A 14253-nucleotide genomic window follows, 5' to 3' on the forward strand; every position below is an offset into this window, starting at 1 on the left:
TAAAGGTTAGTTTGTCTAATACGATCCTCTAGTGGCTGCTATAACAACTAATACTCTGCAGTTAATGAAAATCCGCTGGCACACAGGTTGGTATGATACTGGTCTGTGTATGTCGGGGGATGATACCCCATATGGCGGGTGACTGAGGTCATAAACAGTATGCGTCCCAGTCTCACAGCGGCTATCTCAGACAAGAAAGGATAGTACACCTGTCTAACTTAGGTCCGGGGGTAGAGCCCCATTGATGGTAAGTGCCTGAGAGCAGAGAAGAAAAGAACCCCTTCAGTGTCTATCCAAAGTTAGATTAGACCGGGGTGTGCATCAGGGACAGAGAGAGAGAGAAGTAGTGCCTGCGGCTCACCATCAGAGCGGATGTGCAGATGTGCGATCAATTATAGAACACAACGATTCGCAGAACGCGCCTATCTGCGTTCTGCGCATCGCTGTGTTCTATATATGCGCTCAATGGGGCCGGCGGCAACAGCGCCGACCCCATTGAGAACATATACTTAAAGATCATTCTCCTCTGCCACAGCTGTTACAGCTGTGGAAGAGAAGAACGATGTTCGCCCATTGAATTCAATGGAGCCGGGAATACAGCCGGCTCCATTGAAAGCAATGGGCTGCCAGCGAGCGCGAGATGAATTTTCGGGAAGAGCTTTAAAAATATAAGCCATTCCCTGAAAATCATCCTAAAATGTGTAGAAAAAAAAAATGTATACTCACCTTTTCCTTGCAGCTGGAGTTCAGCCGCGTCCAGCCGGCAGTTCTCCTGAACTGCTCTGTGTAGTTTTCAGCAGGCGGGGATTTAAAATCCCGAATGGGCTGCCTCTGATTGGTCAAAGCCCTTACCAATCAGAGGCAGCTCTCACTCACCTATTCATGAATTCATGAATGGGTGAGTGAGTGCTGCCTCTGATTGGCTGAGCGCAGGGACCAATCAGAGGCAGCTCTCAGCTGTGGCAGAGGATAGCGGGCAGTGAGGGGCGGTTTCACTGAAAACGCTGCTAGGTGCAGCTTTTTTAGCGAATCGTCAGCCCCGGACATGTGACCGAGGCCTTAGGCTGCGTTCATATGGGCCAGTGCGGTATATGGTCTGAAAAATGTGGACCAACATCACATTTGTAAGCCTGCGATTTATCCTACAATTGTAATGGGCTTTGTGAGAAAAGCCCATCACATCAATGAACATGCAATTTTTTTCACGTTTGTGAAAACCGCATCTAATATATGTAGGATAAATAAAAGTCGCATTGCACTTACATGAAAGTTGCATCTGCATGCGAGTGTGATTTTATGATAACAGATGACTTCACCCAAAAAATAGAGCATGCAGCGATTTTTCTATCGCATAGCATCACTATAAGAGAAATTGCACATGTAAATGCAGCCATTGCAAATAAGGGTTGTATTTTCATGCAAGTTTTGTATGTCTTACAATGTACAAAACTGGCGTGAAAATATTGTCCTTGTGAATAAGACCCTATTGAGAAATGTTTGGGTTTCCTACTGAGAGAATCAATCTGTACATCTTTTCTTCTGGATCTACTTCTGTGGCTTTTGCAAGAAAACAATATCATAAAATCCTGCCTGTAAAACACCCCAATGCTGATTTTGACTTAAAAAATGAAGAGGTCCTTACGATTAACTTAACACACATAAATGCATGTTGAAGCACGGGGGCAGGAAGAGTAATTCCATCTCAGCACAGCTCTCTGGTTTATCCATCTTTTTTTCCATTAGTCTTTTACTTCTCCCCTCTGTCTGTTCACTATCTACCTATTACCCAGAAAATCCAACATGTCACCTGTAAAAATCTCTGATCTAATCTCCCGATACCTCCCCACATGTAACCTCCGGTCCTCACAAGACCACCCCCGCTGCTCTCCCCTAGTCTGCCCCTCACATAATTGTCTCCAGGATTTCTTCTATTTATCCTCCATACTCTGGAACTCGCTACCTCAACCCATCAGACACTCCACCAACTGGAAAGCTTCAAAACGAACCTGAAAACTCACCTCTTTAGACAAGCCTACAACCTACAGTCACCATGCTACCACCACCAGGTGAGCATCTTCACTTATGAACGACTGCCTGTTTCTGTGAATGGAGCCGGGCGGTCTGCAGTGATCTATGGCCCACTCCACCTCCATAAACTAGCAATGCTCCTTCCTGTGTAAAAGAACAGGAACGATTGTCACCATGCTGATCCTGTGTAAAAGTGCCCTGTTATGTCAGTGAGTAGTAATGAGGGATTAGTGAATCGGTTTGTGTCAGTATCGGGCTGACTTCACGAAAATCATTGTGAATTGGAATGGCCGATTCCGACTCCCTTTAAAGTCAGTGAGAGTAAAAATGAGGTTCAATAATTTGCTAACCAGAAGGTCCCCAATGCAGGCAAAGCCCCCTAAATTGCAATTGAATACAGTCATACAATGATTAAAGCAGTGTACAGTGGTGTAAGGGTCAATCGTAGCACACGGGTAGCTCTGAAAACAAAAGAAGGTTCACATAGGGTCTCCTAGATCAAAAATTGCACAGAGGAAGACATCAGGTGTGCTGCTTGTTTTAAAACCAATGTCAACAATCTTATAACGAGAAATTCTTGCAGGTGAACACAATGCTCAATTACGGGTCTCCTACGCCTCCTACTCCAAGTAAAAGCAGTTTTAGAGTTACCAAAAATTATTGGAGACAGCTGATGTGTTGTTTATTTTAAAAGCAATGTCATAAAGTTTGAACAAAACAGCCAAGCACGGGCCTTCTCCAAGGAAAAGCTGTGCTTTACAAAATGTTCATTTTTGGAGAAGGAAGAGGATGTCAAAACAGCAGCAGCAAGAGCACCTTGAAGGCGGAGTGTGCTCCTCGTGAAAACATGAGAGCTGTAGCTTTGCATTTCCATAATTACATATTTTTCATTTGGGGGCAAGAAAGAAACATGGCGGAAGTAGGAAAAGGAGAGCAGCAGTAGCAGCACCTTGAGGGCACAGGGTAGCCTTAATATGAAACTATCCTCAGTCATATGTGAGTGAAAAATTGCCAACGAGCTAACTAATCAGTGGATTCTACCATGAGGGTGTGGAAGTCAGGTGAAATCTATGCCTAGTTAATATTTTTTAATTATCAGGTGATCCACATTGTCTGTGGACCTGCAGATGTGTCTATCCGTTATCATATCCTCAGCTGTGCCGAACACCATTTCTGGCAGTGGGGCAGGCATGTATCTCTAGCGCATGTTGTGCAAGCTCTGGCTACTCTTCCAGTTTAGACATCCAGAAGTCAAAGGAGCCAACGGCATGTCTGAGTACATTCACGTGAGACCTGACATACTCTTGGACCATCATGGATAAGTGCTGTCTGTGACAGACTTCCCCTGCCATCGCTGGTGTTTTTTTTACAACTGCTTCCTGCTTCTCTGCCATGAGCCATAGAGCTGTGATTCATTGTGGATACAAGTTTGTGGTCATAAGGAAATGGTCTGCTCAAGCTGCTTAACAGTCTATCCTGACAGTTCTCCATTTTGAGGTCCCTCTCCTCTGCCAGAATGAGATTTGTAATGTTGGCCTTGTAGCGTGGATCGAGGGTGGCCACCCAATAATGATCTGATGTTTTGATTTGGGCCATGTGATGGTCCTTCTGCAAGCACTGCAGCATGAAAGCATTCATATGCTTTAAAATGCCTAGTGGTGATTGCCCACATTCCTTGGCGTTAGGCCTAAGATTGTCCTCTGGCTAGTCCCACCATCCACGTAAAATAGCTGGGATTAGTGATGGAAAGAAGGAACAATGCATAGCACCCTTCCCTGCCTCTGGACCTATATTATCCCCCTCCTCTTCTTGCACCTCCTGCCCTTCTTTCTTCTTCCTTCTTCCTACTTCTGCATTGGGTGAAGAAACATGTTGGAGAAGACGTTCCTATTTCTTGCCCGAAGCCACCCTCCTTGCAATGTTGAGTAATGGCAGACTGCCCAGACAATTAGGAGATTGGTATTCCTTCCTCCTCATCCTATGACAACAACACATCATTGTCCCTGAGACCCTACAGTGTTTGTTCCAGCAGGCAGGAAAAAAGGGATGGCCATACTGATAAGTATGTCACCATGACTGACTGTTTTGATCACTTCCTCAAAGCAGGCTACAGTGGCACACATCTTTGATCAGCATCCACTCCGCAGGCGTCAAGTGACCGACTTCCATACACAGCCTGCTTACAGCATACACCATCTGATAGTCTGCTATCGCTCTCTGTTTCTGGCTTAGCTTCTGCAACATATGGAATGTGGAATTTCACTATGTGGGCATGTCAAAGATTAGATGGTTGGGTGGTAGCCTAATCTGTTGCTGCACCTCCATCTGACACGAGGCGGCCGGGTGTGAATGCCGAATGTGCAAGCACAGTTTCCTGGCCTTTCCCAGCAGTAGCTGTAAACCTTGCTAATTGTTTAGGAAGTGCTGCACTATCAGGTTTATCACATGGGCCAGGCAAAATATGTATGTGAGATTGTCACGGTAAAGAGCTGCCAGCAGGTTGGCCCTACTGCCACGCACAACCTTACTTGGCTTCAGATTGTGCAGGGTCAGCCACGTGTCAGCCCGGGACTACAGAGGTGTCAACAGCTCTTTGGCCATGTTGCTGTGCTCCCCTAGACATATGAGTTTTAGGACAACATTTTGGCGTTTACTACGTGCAAAACTCTATGGAAGCCGAATTTTGTCACATGTGGACATCTGTGCCCAGGAGCAGAATGACCATGTATTGTATGTGTTAATGGCTCCTTTGACTGTACCCTGTGCCGGCCAACATGATTCATTATAGACAGGACCAACTGCTTCTATTCACTCCTCATACACAGAACAGCAGGGTGTGTGCCTCCAATGGCACTAAGAGGAGGAGGCAGAGCAGAGGTAATTCTCAGTGAGGCTGGGGCTGAGTCATAATACTGATTGCTGTGCTGCTCCGTCTATCAGCTCTGCAGGTCCTGTTACCGGCCAAGCAGGTACTCCAGTAATTGTTCCCAGTATTTTGTATAGAGATGTCTGGTCTCAGCACAGACTCCAGTAGGAGGGAACATTTAGCATCCGGGTGGAGTAGGAGGGTGAGGTCTATAGAGTGCCTCGAGGGTGAGCACACACTGGGACAGCTGAGGAGCTTCATTTACAGCCCATGGTGCTGTCCTGAGTGCCTGTGGATCTGGTGCTGCAGAGGGCAAGTGACTCCCTAAATAAAGCATCACTGGGCATGCAGGTTGCTGGCAGCTGTGCTCATCTCACTTCTACAAGTACTCTGATTAGTTAGTTCACCAGCAAGAAGCAGAGAGAGATATACAAAGTTTGCTAGTAGGAGGTGAGCTGTTTACAGATGAATTATTTCAGTCCCAGTCAGAACAAGCAGCTGACAGGGACCAGCTATACTGACCAAAGTACCTCTGAGAAGAGTTGGTTGGGGGCATCTGGTGCCATCCTTAGGTCTTACATACTGCAGTTTGAAAAAGCAATTGTGAGAAACCTGCACAATTATTTTTAAATCTATCTACTGTATCTCCTATCTATCTATCTATCTATCTATCTATCTATCTATCTATCTATCTATCTATCTATCTATCTATCTATCTATCTATCTATCTATCTATCTATCTCACATCTACCTACCTCTCTACTGTATCTCATATCTACCTACCTCTCTACTGTATCTCATATCTACCTATCTACTGTATCTCATATCTGCCTATCTATCTCTTGTTAGTATCTACTGTATCTGTGTCAGGCTAGGTTCTTACTTTCACTGGAGACATATGTAGCCATAGAGTTTAATGTGTCAAATGGAGACCACTTTGTTCGCTGTTTGACCAGGTTTCCTTTTCATCACTTTTCCTGGACAGAAAACTTTAGTTGATGATGCTTTTCTGTCCAGGAATGAACAGAAGTCTGGTCAACAAAGACCAAATTGTTCTCCACATTAAAGTCTATGGTCAGTAGACTCAGTGGGATCTGTTGGGAGCCATTCATGTTAGTGATGTGCCAGACGCTTCGGTGATTTCTGTGGTTCGCCTCTTATGATGGAGAGCCTAACAATATAAATTTAAGCATAGATGTTAAAGTGTTGACATTGCTGCAGAACTACATACCGCCCTTTGCCACTTTAAACCCACCTACAACATGAGGCCACATTTGGATTTTTTTTTCCAGCAGCAATTTATCCAGTTTAGAATATCTGTCTGCATTAACAACAGACCATGTATAATATAGGCACGGGTTCTGTGCTCAACTGTAATATGGCCGCTGGTTGCACTGTGTCAAACTTATATATGGTTAGGTCATAAAATACAGGTGTCCAATGAAACTATTGCCCATATGCAAGATGGAGGACACATTTGGTGACATCATCAAGGTGCTCGGTTTGCTGTTTAGCTGCACGCTGACCTCTGCAGCCAGCATAATGGGAAATTTGATTTTCCAATAATTCAATTTTGCTAAAATTTTTATAATCATGATTTTATAATCAAGACTAGCAGGCTATTAATGAGATGACTGCTACAAAGTTTTCTCTGCAGATCAGGAAGTATCAGTCTATATTAGGCTCTGTGGTCAGTGTGAAAATGCAGGATATTAGGATTTTTGTGATTGAAAATTAGCAATAGAAAAAAAAAATCACAAAAAATTATTTAAAAAAATGTTTCATACAAAAATGTGATTTATATGATGGGTAATTTTCTGATGACACATCCCCTTTAAGGGGTTAATTTGTAACAACTGTATCACTCATATTTTTATCCATAGCAGCAGGAGAATAGATCTTTCAGATCCACAGCGATCAGTGGTGTTTTCCAAGATCCCAATCCCCGAAATATCAGGGCTTTCAGTATAACAGATAGCTGAAGTTACCATCCACAGTGACCTGGGATTTGTGGTTCTACAAGTTTCCTCGTGTGCTAAATCAACCGCATATGAGATAGAGAGATCTTCATTGTTCTGCAACTTGGACATGTGGTTCCACAACTGATGACTAGAATACACGGGCTCAAATCTGCTTGTTTAAAAACACAGGGACGCAGTTTAACCCCTTAGAGACGAAGCCTGTTTGCGCCTTAGTGATGGAGCCATATTTTGGAAATCTGACATGCGTCGTTCAACGTAGCATAACTCCATAAAGGCTTTACATATACCAGTGATTCTGACATTGTTTTTCGCCACATGCACTTCATTTAGGTGGTAAAAAGAGACCGATATAATTTGTGTATATTTATTAAAAGTACCAATATTGGAAACATTTTGAAAAAATATCATTTTTTCACATTTTCAACAGTAATATCTTAAATATGTTCAAAAATATTGTACAAATTTTTGATAAGATATATATTTCCATCTGTTTACTTTATTCTGAATGCACACTTGAAAAACGTTTGTGTTTTTTTTAACCATTTAGAGGACGTACACATTTTTTTATTTTTTTTTATTCAAAGATTTTACTTTTTCAATAATCACAACTAGATCCTGGACAGATTCAGGTCTTGTACAGTACACTTTTAAAACCATTAAACCTTTCTAAATATAAAGAGGGTTACTGTGCTTATTTAGTTCTATTGTCCATGTGTATTCTTGGGTCGTTCTAAATGCAGTAGCCTAACGCGCGGCTAGTCATTACACATAAAACATGACACATACAACATAAAACGCAGGATAGGGGGGGAGATGGGGTGGGGGGGGGGGGGCAGGGCTGGGGGGGGGGAGTAAGGGGATACATTAAACCTCCAAGTTTACCTCTCACAGGAGGACGCCCGCAGACTCCGCTTCCCATCACCCGTTGTCTCCGGGGTCATTAGTTTTCTGACTCCTGCTGTGGGGGCTCCCTATGGGAAGCACCCCGCTTAGGTCTCCTCCAACGTCCGGGGTGCTCTCCCTCCGCATGGCAGGGCAGGACACCCTCAATGAGGGTGTGGAAGCTCTTTATGAGGGAGTAGGGTGAGGTTGTGCCCCCCCGGGATGCCCGGGGAGGGACATGTCACCCTCTGTCGAGGTGAATTAATGTGTGTCTCGGGGCTTAGCTCATGCATTTCCACAACTCCCATTCCTTAATGAATCTCTCGTGGGTGTTCCTCCTCCAACTAGTAAGTTCCTCCAGGTTATAGATCAAGTCGACCTTTTCTCTCCATTGAGCCACAGTGGGAGGTAATTTTTGTAGCCACAATGTCGGAATGAGTGCTTTCGCTGCATCTATCAGCAAGGCAATCAATTTATCTTTCGTGGGGTGGAAATCGGATGAAGGCTTCCACAGGAAAATTATCTCCGGTGACAGTACAAAGTTGGGCCTGATGCTTTTTATAGAGTGTTCAATCTCTCTCCAGAACGGGATAATGGACGGGCAGTCCCACCAGATGTGACGGTATGAGCCGCCTTCGGCTTCACATCGCCGACACCTGTCATGCGTGGCCAGCTTATGTGTGTGTAACCACTGTGGTGTTCTATACCATCTAACGAGGGCTTTATAGTGGCATTCTTTCATTGAGACACACGGTGACAGGCCAAAAGCTAATTTTAAGATGAGCTTTGTGTCCTCTGATGTGAGGGAGATGTTTAGCTCTTTTTCCCAGGAGGTGAGGAATGCGGGCTTGTAACCTGTGGTGGGACAATAAATTTTCTTTGTACTCTCGCTACTTGTTTTTGTTTGGGCGCGCCCTCCGAAAAGAATTTTTCAAAGGGGGTGGAAGGTCTGGTGGATCTGTATTTCCTGAGGAACTCTTCTGTTATTTTGCTAATGTGTGCTCTGTGTAAGAAAGAGATTTGCAAGTTTGCGTTCAGGGTCTGTCTAGCCTCGCTCGGCGTCTGGTTCGCCAATGCTTGCGCGTCTCCTATCTTGGCGCCTGCGAGCCCCCGCCATATGTTTCCTATGCTGGGGTCTGTATCGATGCCCACCAAGTTGCACATGGTGCTCAGTGGGGCTATTGGGGAAGGATCAGGTGCTAGGCTGGGTCTAAGTGTGTCCCAGGTCTCACAGGGAGCTCTCAGAAGGGGGTTGAATTTTTTGGAGGTGTAGCGATGCCTAACAGGTAGCCATAGGTCTCTGATCATGGTATCCCCATGTGCGTTTGCAGCTAATTTTTGGAGGAGGGGGTCTCTACTTGGGTGGACTAAGTCCAGCCAATAGGTGAGCTGTATGGCTCTGTATATGTTGGAGATGTTAGGCAGGTCCATCCCTCCTTCCTCTCTTCTTTTAGATAATAGACTGAGTGCGATTCTTGTTTTTTTCTGTTTCCACACATATTTGGATAGTAATGAGTTGAGGGCCCGAAAGAATGACCTGGGAATATGGATCGGGAGCATGCGTAGTTTGTACGTGATAATGGGGGTCACATATGATTTAATGATATTCTTCCTCCCGAACCAAGAAAGGTATGGTAAATCATATGTACCTAGCAGGTTTTTAACCTGTGTCAAGAGGGGTTGAATGTTGGTTGTGTAGAGGTTTTCTGCCTTCTTGGTGATTTTTATCCCTAGGTACTCGATATAGTTCTCTTTCCATATCAAAGGTGATTCGGACCTCAGAATGTTGCTGAATTTTGGTGAGACGGAGACGTTCAATATTTTTGACTTTGCGTAGTTTATTTTAAAGTCTGAGATGGAGCCAAAAGTGTCCAGGATCTTAATTAATGAGGGGATCCCTTTCCGCGGGTTCGATACGACGAACATAATGTTGTCGGCGTAGGCTGCCAACGAAAGCCCTTGCCGGCCCGCCGTTAGCCCCTCAATTTCTGGGTGCTTTCTCACCTCCTGTAACAGGGGCTCTAGCGCTAGAACAAAAAGGGTCGGGGAGAGCGGACACCCTTGTCGCGTCCCGTTGCGTATGTCAAACGCCTGTGAGAGGGAGTCATTAATTTTTAGCCTTGCGTGGGGGTTACTGTACAGGGAAAGTATTGCTGAGACCCAGGGGCTTGGAAAGTTGTAGTTGAGCAATACCTTCTCTAGATACGTCCAGTTTACGCGATCGAACGCCTTTTCAGCGTCAGTACTAATCAACACTGTTGGGATTTTGTGTGTTTGAGCGAACTTTATCGCGTGTAACAACCTATATGCATTGTCCTTCCCCTCCCTTCCCTTAATAAACCCCGCTTGCTCTTTATGTACTAAGTTAGGGATATGGTCCTCCATCCTCCTGACTAGGAACTTTGCCCATAATTTCACATCGACATTAATAAGTGAAATTGGTCTGTAGTTCGCACAATTTTCTGGGTCTTTGTCCCCCTTTTGTATGAGGGTGATATGGGCTTCTAACGCTTGTTTGGGAAATACTTCACCCTGTAGGAGTGAGTTGAAAAGATCTTTTAGTTGTGGGATAAGCGTTGCTTTGAAGGTTTTGAAATATGTGGCGGAGAAGCCATCCGGCCCAGGGCTTTTACCTGATGGGGTGGATGTAATTATGTCGTCTATCTCTTGATCTGTGGCAGGTGTCAGAAGGGCTTGTGCGTCCGTCATTTAGTCTGGGGAGTGCTAGTGACTCTAGAAAGGCGTTTATCTTACTTATATGTAGGGTTTGCTCTGTTGAGGTTGGTCGGTCTCTTAAGTTATAAAGCTTAGTATAAAAGGCCTGGAATACTTTAGCTATTTCCTGTGATGAGGTCGTTACTTTACCTGCCTGGTCTTTTATCCATTAAATCCATTAATGTGATTTCTGGATTTAGCTTTTTTAAGGAGTGATGTCATATACTTACTCCCTTTGTTCCCCTGAATGTACACTGTCTGCTTAAGAAATAGGTGCTTTCTATTAAATCTGGATTGTAATAGCCGGCTCAGTTCCCTTCGCCTTTCTGTTAGCTCATCGAGGTTATTTTTGATAAGTGACAGTTTAGATGTATTTTCCAGTTTTGCGATTTGGGATAGTAATGTGTCAATCTCCTTGTTTCGCTGCTTCTTGTGCTTAGTCCCTAGAGCGATGAGGATCCCTCTCATATAAGCCTTATGGGCCTCCCATACCACCGAGGTCTTGGGGCCGTTCTCTCCATTTAGTCGGAAGTATTCCTCCATAAGTTCTGTGAGCTTTTGCCTATCTTCCTCCCTATCTAGTAGGGTGTCGTTAATTCGAAAAAAGAAAGATGTGGGCTCACCTCACCAGCAGTAACTTTCAATGTTGCAGGAAGATCTGGGATCCAACAGGAGCTCCATCCTCAAGTAGCCGACGGCAAGCGGCCAGATTCCATATGAGCAGAAAATAGAGATGGAGGAGAGCTGCTACCGTTAAAAATTTCCTTCTTTATTGAATAAAATAAAGCATACAGCTCACAGGTGACGCTGAACGCGTTTCGGCAAAAGCCTTTGTCAACAGCTATGAGGTATGGAGTACATAAGACATTTATAGACCAAATACAAATTAAAATCAAAGGAGAGATACCTGTGTATGTTAGCTTGTCAGGGGGAGAAATGGTTGAGGGATGGTATAGAGGGTGTGTTCAAGAGCTAATTACATCACATGTTACAACCAGCATACAGAGATTTGTGGTAAGAGGATTCAAAACAGACAGATAGAGAAACAAGTATGCATATGGATGTCTGAAAAACAATTCTTAAATACATTTACATAACGATAAATAGGTAAAGAATATGAAAAAGAAAAGAAAAGAATAAAAAAAAAAAAAAATTTTATAAAAAGAAATAAAAATAAAAATTTTTTGAAAAAAAAAAATATATATTTTTCTTATCTTTTCCTCTCCCATTCTTCTCTCTTTTTCCAGATATATAGTTGCATCCTCTCCCATTCTTCTCTCTTTTTCCAGATATATAGTTGCATTCGCCAGATCCATTCTCTAGGGCCGTCATTTGCTATCTTGATGTCTATATGGATGGGGGCGTGGTCCGATATTGAGATCACATCTATCTCTGCTCGTGTTACATGTGGAAGGAGGGTTGCGGAGGTAAATAGATAATCTAATTTTTGATATGACCCGTGTTGTTGTGAGAAATGAGTATAGTCCCTGGTTGAAGGGTATCGTGTGCGCCACACGTCCATTAGGCCTAGGTCCCCTGCTGCTTTGATAAATTTACTAATGCGTCCCTGTGAGACCTGGGATTTGCCCTTCGATGAGTCGAGAAGGGGGTTCAGAGTTATGTTCCAGTCGCCTCCCATTAGAATTTCCCCATTGGCGAAATCTTTGAGGGTTGTGATCTGTTTAAGTAGCCATTCTATTTGGTGGGTGTTAGGAGCATACAGGTTTGCTATGGTGAGTTTAACTCCGTTGATAGAACCCTTAACGAATAGCGCTCTACCCTCCTGGTCGGAGTATTCCGCGGAGAGAATAAAGTTTACCGACTTGTGGAAGAGGATTGATACCCCCTTAGAGGCTGATAAGGGGTGGGAGTTGTGGAAGGATTGTGTGAACTGCTTCCCAGGTAGGGGGAAGTGTCCGCCCCCATTAAAGTGTGTCTCCTGAAGGAGCAAAATTTTTGAGTTGTACTTTTTGACTAGTTGGGATATTCCATACCTTTTCTGCGGAGTAGTGAGCTCCCGGATGTTGAAGGATGTGCATCTCAACGCTTCCATGTGTAGGATCAGATAGGGGAGATCACCGTGTCACTATAAAAGAGAGTAAGAGTCTGCGAGTCCCGCTCCGGCTTTATCGATGATAGGGGTCACTAGATGCTGTGAGTGTTGCTGATTTACGCTCACCCGGCCGAGCCAGGCGAGGCAGGCCCGGTTTCGTATTGCTTGATCTGTTCGGAGTTGCAGGATGGGTTGAGGAGGCAGAGGTGAAGGTCGGGAGTCCGGGAGGGTCTGGAGGAGAGAATGGGGGAGGGGGGGGTGTGGGGGAAACAAGTAGGACTGAGGGGTTAGACACAACAAAACAACAAATCAAGAAAATAAATCTGTTACGACAGTCTTTCTCTCACTGCGCCGGTGAGAGACGAACGTGGTCTATATTAGACCTGGTTACGTTCGTAGTTGGGAGGCAGTGTTAAACGAAAGCTTAAACTTAATGAATTTTCAACTCTAAGTGCCTGATCCGGATGAGGCGGTCAGACATCCCTTATCTATAGGGGTTATTCTAACACAATCCTAAAAGGACCGAACAGTCTGAATTATGCCAGGGGGGGGGGGGGGGCTGAGGGAACCAAGGCCCTCCAACCGCCCGCCAGGTCCTGGACCTCTGGGGGTCCCTTAATGAACAAAAACAGTCTTATAGCTCTCTTTCCCTGAGGGTCGTGGACTTGTTATAAGTGTGGCTTTCAGGTGTCAGCCTCGGCGAACTCCTCTCTTGGCTTCTTCTTGTTCTTGCTCTTTGGTGATTTCACGTGGGTTACCGTGCTCCAGTTTTCTGCGGTTGGCAGGCTAGGTAGGGAGGGGAAGTCCGGTAAAGGGAGCCAATTGGGAATATCTATGGGCTCGAGGTCCAGCAGTTGCCAGCTGTTGCGTAGGTCGTCTGGCGTTCTGATGTTAATTCTTTTGCCTCTATGGGTCACCGACAGGCCAAAGGGGAACAGCCAGGCGTACCTGATATTTTTCGCCTTTAGTGCTTCCAGCAGGGGTCTTAAAATTCTGCGCTTAGCCAGTGTGGTGGGAGAGAGGTCCTGATAGAATTGAATTACCGCCCCTTCGTACTGTAGGCCCCTCTGGTTTCTAGCCGCCTCCAGTATAGATACCGCGTCTGGGTATGTTAGAAATTTACAAATCAAGTCCCTTGGGGGTCCCCCGTTGTTGGTTGAGGGCGCAAAGCCCTGTGTACCCGCTCTACTACGATGCTTGCTGCTTTGTCTGCGCCTAGCAATGTGGAGAAGATCTCCCGAACCACCTTAGGGAGGGCCTCCGTCGCCCAGGATTCGGGGACCCCCTTAATGCGAATGTTGCTGCGAAGGCTGCGGTTCTCTAGATCTTCCTGTTGCAGCAGAGCCTTGTTAAGCTGCTGGTGTTGTGTTTGTAGGGCCTGTGCAAGTTCTAGGGAATGTGAGGTGATGGCTGCTGACATTCCCTCCAGGTCCTCCACTCTCCTACCCATATGTCTGACCTCTTCTTTTATAACCGTCAGGTCTGCTAGGACTGGGCTCATAGCCCTGGCTATGAGGTCCCGCATAAAGCTTCTGGAGACTCCCTGCTCCTCTTCTCCCTCTGATGATGACTCACCCCCTCCTGCACTCCGAGGTATCAGCTCTGCTGCCGGCGCCATTTTGCCTGGGGCACAGGGGGAGTGTGCGGCTCTCTCCCTGAGGTACTTTTGCAGATCTGCTTGTCCCCGGGCCGGTCTGGGTGTTCCTGAGGACTCTCCGCTCCTCTCC

At 45.3% G+C, this 14253-nt stretch overlaps 1 protein-coding gene across 3 annotated transcripts in view; it reads left to right on the forward strand.

Moving 5' to 3' along the window:
• Nucleotides 1-4921: 4921 nt before the first annotated feature.
• The window catches only part of LOC136622186 (alpha-1,4-N-acetylglucosaminyltransferase-like), a 63171-nt gene continuing 53839 nt past the window's right edge, over nucleotides 4922-14253 (forward strand). The window contains exon 1 of one of the 3 annotated variants that reach the window (XM_066598076.1): nucleotides 4922-4997. The gene's annotated coding sequence lies outside the window, so the exon portion shown is untranslated. The remainder of the gene's footprint in view (nucleotides 4998-14253) is intronic. The other 2 variants (XM_066598081.1, XM_066598080.1) reach the window with 2 other exon arrangements.

This window comes from Eleutherodactylus coqui, chromosome 1 (genome assembly GCF_035609145.1).
Source record: "Eleutherodactylus coqui strain aEleCoq1 chromosome 1, aEleCoq1.hap1, whole genome shotgun sequence".
Taxonomy (NCBI): Eukaryota; Metazoa; Chordata; class Amphibia; order Anura; family Eleutherodactylidae; genus Eleutherodactylus; species Eleutherodactylus coqui.